We start from the raw sequence: 5,157 nt of genomic DNA on the forward strand, positions 1-5,157 counted from the left end.
CATGTCCCAGTGAGTGCCAGAGTGTTCCAGCGGTGTAAACTAACTGTTTGGAACTATGAATTGGTTGTTGCGTTTACTTGTAATTTTTTTATTTAATATACGAACATGAAAATAGAGAGAACTTTCTATTATGGACTTTTAACTTTAGTAAATTTAGAAGAAAATGTTGTACTTAACAAACAATTTTACCGAAATATATAAAGTGAAAACTACTTTTCTGATAAATGTGGGAAATGTTCCTGGATAAAGCAGCCAATCTCAAGACGCAGAATCATGGGAGAATGGGAGTTTAAAACAGAGAGCCTACGTCCCCACAACCCATTGCAGACAAGGACGTAGCCGCAGACGGGATGAGCGGGCGGCATCTGAGGGGCACGCAACGTCGTCTCCTGCCGCCGAGGGCCCAATAGGTTAGGGGCAACGCTGACGCTGTCTGGTAGGCCCACAACTCAACACAATGAATCACAGGAAGCAGAATAGTGAGAGTTTATGAGACCACAGACACCCAGGTGCCAACTTACATCTCAACGAAAGAATAACTGGACACCTCAGCTTATTTCAACTGATTATTAAACACTTACGCTACCTGGAGGTTAGGTTAGGTTAGGTTAGTATCGATTGTTCTTTTGAAAATTAAATCAGCTGGGGCTAATCTTCAGGTGATCCAATACTACCGCGTCCAATATCTCGAGACTGACATAAAGGGACGATTAACACCTGTGTGGCGGACCTCCGTGACCGTGACAATTTTCAGGTGATCTTTTTCTATGACTGTATGCATTACTATCATATCGTTATCCCTAATCTCCCAGACTCGACGTGTCCGAAACCTCTGATAACCAACTGACAAGTGGTTCAATAATGCCATGTGTTCACTTCTCATAAACTTTGTTCGTTTCTAAATAAGATAAAATACATAATGGTGTTTGTTTATGTTCTAGAAAGTATTCAAGATCCAGATACGGAAGCTCAGCCCCACCTGACCTTACCTTATGATTTAACACCCAAACCTAACCTAACCTAATTCCCCAGGTAATACTTAAGGTGTTTAATCATCAGGTGAAATTAGGTGGTTGATCTTCATGTGATCCGTAATTTTCCTCAAATTCTGATCAATAACTGAGACACGAGGAACAGTTACTACTAGGTTTTGCTTATCAAGAAACTGGAAGATAAGGTGTCGCTAACTCTGGTTGACACGCGGTGCATATTCAGTCATTTTGGGAAAATCTACCTAGTGATGACATCAGGTCTGTGTGTGTGTGTGGGGGCTATGGACGTGTGTGTGTGTGTGTGTGTGTGTGTGTTAGGCGAGTCTTTACAACACCACCTAATGAAATATTGATCTTCTGAGACTGTGAGAATTTGGATCTAATTAACACATGAATTTTATCAAGTTTATCTTTATGATATTTGTCTTATCTACATTACATGGAACCGCGGCTGGTATGGGGAGGCAGTTTGTTGATGGTGCTTCAGCGGGAGATAGTGTGGTGTGCCTGTCCTGCTGTGGCGCTGACTGACACCACACACACACACACACACCTATATACGTCAGAGAGACAGACAGACACACCTTGTTATTCAGGGAAGGACGAGGAGAAAATAATATTGGAACTATTCATTTGATAAAGAGGAATATAAGGAAGGTTTAGTGTATGTGTTCTGCTGTGAGTGATTCAGAGACACTGATATTTACTGTACTCTCGACACAGCCTTAAACGAGAAGGCTTTATGGAACTGTTTGTATAGCCAGCGAAGACGAAGAAGAAGGAAGAAGAAGTGTGATGTAAACATATATTACTAGTGACGTATATTTGATCGCGTTATACCCAACGTACGACCATTCGTATACGACTAATCCACGACCAGTATACGACTAATCCACGACCAGTATACGACTAACACAAGCTCCACAGACTAGGTAAGTTGTATCACGTAAGAAAATTAAGAAAAGAGAGAGAGACATAGAGAGAGAAAGAGAGAGAAGGGGGGGTGTACCAAAACAAACTGACTTCACATTGCACAAAAATTCTTATATTTTCCCCAAAGAGGCGTCACCTAACCTAACTTTACATAACCTGGCGATTACCTAACCTAACCTAACCTAGTGCTAACGAAACCTAACATAACTTAACCAAAGGCTAACTAACCTAACTAAACGCTAACTTAACGTAACCTAACGCTAACATACCATAGCCTCCTAACCTAATCTAATCTCACCGAACCTAACCTAACCTTTACATGAGTAAGAACCACATCATAAAAATATGTTTAAAGGACTTTAGTCTAGGCACGTCTATCAAAGATTAGATAGGGAACCTCTGATCTCTGACCACGGTACTGTACAGATTTCAATTTCATACAAACGTGAGGTTAGTGAAGAGTAATTTGATTAACACTGACGCATGTTCAGATGTATTCTAGAGCCAGTGTATTATTGCGTGTTCAACACTTGTCAACATTGTGTAACAGAGATATAACCGACCAGCCAATTGTGTGTATATTTATGCAGTGTTGCAGATGCCAGGAGTTTGGGATTCTTCAGACATGGTGTTGTAAGAACCATGGGTCAGCTCGGTGTTGGTCAGCCTACATGGTGTTGTAAGAACTATGGGTCAGCTCGGTGTTGGAGCCTACATGGTTTAAGAACCATGGGTCAGCTCGGTGTTGGTCAGCCTACATGGTGTTGTAGAACCATGGTCAGCTCGGTGTTGGTCAGCCTACATGGTGTTGTAAGAACCATGGGTAAGCTCGGTGTTGGTCAGCCTACATGGTGTTGTAAGAACCATGGGTCAGCTCGGTGTTGGTCAGCCTACATGGTGTTGTAAGAACCATGGTCAGCTCGGTGTTGGTCAGCCTACATGGTGTTGTAAGAACTATGGGTCAGCTCGGTGTTGGTCAGCCTACATGGTGTTGTAAGAACCATGGGTCAGCTCGGTGTTGGTCAGCCTGGTTATGGCCACCACCGCCAAATGTTCATATTAAAAGCATTATTGCCTTAAGTGTGATGGTTGATGTGTGAGGAAGAATAATATTTAATACTTATTTCTGTATCAAATGTAACGTGATTTACTTTACGAATGTTTTGAACCATTACCATATGTTGGAACCATTATATACACTAGTCTGTGCCACAACCTAACCTAATCTAATCTAACTTAACCTGTAGTATTGTATAAAGATCCATTATTATTAAACGTTCAGATGATCGGTGCAAAGACTAAGATTAATCTTTTGGACACTTGGTGCATCTTGTCCAGTAGTTCTGAGGTGTGATTTCCTGTATTTTCTACTGGGAATACTGTATGTCTGGTGAGATGTGTGTAGATGGTAGGGTTGTTTCTGACCGGCGGGCAGCGGCGGACTGGGTCAAAAATTTCTACCGGGACAACTTGTAAAGGGCCCACTCAAAGGGTCCAAAAGGGCCCTTAATCCCAAAACGTAGTCAGGAACCATCACTGGCTCCACCGAAATTTCCCGGTATGGTGGGCCAGTCCGCCACTGGCGGGCTAGTTACCTTATCCACAATCTTATCAGTACGAGAGCAATAACAACGCCCAGAGAATGGCGGGGTATCTGTGACACTCTTTTCACTTTACTTTTATCTTCTTCTCCACTGATCGGCTTGTAAGCGGTCGGTCACGTCTGTGTTACACATTGTTGGCAAGTACTGGACATGTACTGGCTCCTGAATGCATCTGTACCTGCTCCGTGTTGGTCAAGTCTGATCTTGAATGAACTCATATTCGGTGCCGTCACAACACACTCTGGCAGACTGCTAGATGTGTAGACTTATAGATGTGTGACACTTATAGGGAAAGTGTGTGGCACTTCTATTGAGTGTGACATTTCTAGAGAGTGCGGTACTTAGTGTATTGGGCATCTCTTGGTCTTGTGTTATAACTATAAAGGAGGTCGAATTATGTAAAATTACATGAAAACTTAGTCAGCACAAGCAATGAGCTGTGCCAGTGCTATCAGCCAGCATCGTTTGGTCCAGTTCGCACACAGATAAGATTGGTGTGTGTGTGTGTGTGTGTGTGTGACCAGAGAAGACTACCTCAGGTGTCCCCTCCTCAACAGGTCAACAAGATGGGTTCGTTCATGGGCCACGTGTTGCCAGGCCCGTTCTTCTGCCTCTTTCCGGTGTGGTGGATTTACAACATCTTCAGGAGGTTCCACCTGTGCCGGAGGACACTCACAGTAGGGGAGGGAGGCAGCTCCACCACCTACCGCAACACCTGCACCTTCACCTGCTCCTGCTGCCCCTCCCTCCCTAGAAGGTTTCATCAAGGTGGTTTCCGTCATCATCGGTATGACGGGTGAGCGTAAAAGCTGATGTACTTATTCATTTACTTAATCATCTATTTAATTATTCACTATTCAACTATCCTTATTTTAGAGTATCAAGCCTGTGTAACCTGATCTTCTTTTCGTTACGCCTTTCCATTCTAAATATAGGCTTCAATTCCATTTATCCTGATCTTCATTTGTTTGTATAACACTTTTCAGTACGATACCTCCTTATACAAAAACCCTATAATAATCAGAGTTTATTACGGCCTTTAAACACGGAGAGTTTGTCCACCTCGGCAACGCCCAACACATGACTATGTTCTTCTTCTTCGGCCTCAACGGCGCCGTGACATCCTGGCCCACTACCGCGCCTCCCACAAGACCTTGACTATATCACCGCCTGCCTCGCCTTCTGCATGGAGGGTTTACTGTTTCTCTACCACTGGCCACCCTATGGATGTACAGGTTAGTGAGTCTCTGTCCTCTACTGACTAGCCTTTTGATTCTTGTTTGACTTTATTTAATATCCATATAGGACTGAGAGATGTCACTTGCCTATATAAAGCTGAGAGGTGCCGTCACAATGAAACTGAGATACATTGTGTGTTTCTTCACAGATACATACATTGCTGTTGTATGTAATCAGTGGGCATAGTGTGCTGGAGATGTACCACAAGAGGAGCGTCCTTGCTGCCCTGGCCCGCACTTCCATTTCCCCCTTGCAGGTAAGTGACTGTTCCTCCTACTGACGCTCGTGAATAATCAGATTCATATTTTACTGTGCAGAACGCTGTGTTTGATATGTTGTTCTCTCTCATTTGTTTCTTCTGTCTTCCTTCCTGCCTGTCTCTCTGTCTC

The 5,157-nt window shown here is 43.3% G+C and overlaps 1 long non-coding RNA gene across 1 annotated transcript; it reads left to right on the plus strand.

The window, feature by feature from the left end:
* The first annotated feature begins 1,646 nt into the window (after window positions 1–1,646).
* On the plus strand, window positions 1,647–4,549 carry LOC121874053. The gene is made up of 2 exons (XR_006090356.1): window positions 1,647–1,924; window positions 4,087–4,549. It is a non-coding gene; the product is annotated as an uncharacterized LOC121874053 (long non-coding RNA).
* Window positions 4,550–5,157: the final 608 nt, after the last annotated feature.

Source organism: Homarus americanus, unplaced genomic scaffold, assembly GCF_018991925.1.
Source record: "Homarus americanus isolate GMGI-L3 unplaced genomic scaffold, GMGI_Hamer_2.0 scaffold31335, whole genome shotgun sequence".
NCBI lineage: Eukaryota > Metazoa > Arthropoda > Malacostraca > Decapoda > Nephropidae > Homarus > Homarus americanus.